The 940-nt window shown below is 40.5% G+C and overlaps 1 protein-coding gene across 4 annotated transcripts in view; it reads left to right on the forward strand.

The window, feature by feature from the left end:
- Positions 1-940, forward strand: part of LOC106872057 (uncharacterized) — a 50,642-nt gene that overhangs the window by 48,763 nt on the left and 939 nt on the right. The window lies entirely within an intron of this gene.

A 940-nucleotide genomic window follows, 5' to 3' on the forward strand; every position in this document is an offset into this window, starting at 1 on the left:
CAAGTGGCTGAGCATTCCACAGACACGTGTACCCTTAACGTAGTTCTCGGGGATATTCAGCGTGACACAGTGTGACAAGGCTGAGCCTTTGAATTACAGGCACAACAGAAACAGGAAGTAAGAGTGAGAGAAAGTTGTGGTGGAACAGTACAGCAGAGTTAGCCACCATCCCCTGCCGGAGCATCGTGGAACTTTAGGTGTTTTCGCTCAATAAACACTCACGACGCCCGGTCTGGGAATCGAAACCGCTATCCTATGACAGCGAGTTCGTTGCCCTAACCACTGGGCCATTGCGCCTCCACTCAAGTGTATATACGCAAAAATAAAATTAATGTGAGGCAATCAATCATTGAGAATTGTTTTATTTTTAATCCTAGAATTTCCTCACGATAGAAAATTGAGGAATCATGATGCGGCGATAGACAAAAAGAAAGAGAGAGTAAGTGAGCGAAGGAATGAGAGGGTGTGAGAGGAAGAGAGAGGGAGAGAGACGGAGCCCTTATTATTGACTGCAGCTTTGTGTTTCTGCTTCCTACAACTGCGGCCTCTAATTGCTATCCATTACAACTTTCACACTGCAACAGCCTTTCCTTTTCCATTTACATCCGTAGTATTTCCTTTCCCTGATTTCAAAAAGAGCCATCACTTATCATTAATGATAAATTGACTACTTTTATATATTTTTTCATTGATAATAAATGGAACTCTGAATTTAAAATATACGAAGATGTATCGCATAATTTGCTGGTAGTATATTCATTGTTTAATGTACAAAAAATACATTTCTGGATGCCTCTCTTGCTCTAAGTTTTATACGACGGCTTCTTATGTTCTAGTGTTTGCTGAATTTTGTCTGGAGAACATTCTTTTCTTCGTGGTTAGATCGTAGGTGATTTTTTCTAGCATATCAGATGTCCACTTAGAGGTCATCCCTTCTTAT

This window comes from Octopus bimaculoides, chromosome 6, assembly GCF_001194135.2.
Source record: "Octopus bimaculoides isolate UCB-OBI-ISO-001 chromosome 6, ASM119413v2, whole genome shotgun sequence".
NCBI lineage: Eukaryota > Metazoa > Mollusca > Cephalopoda > Octopoda > Octopodidae > Octopus > Octopus bimaculoides.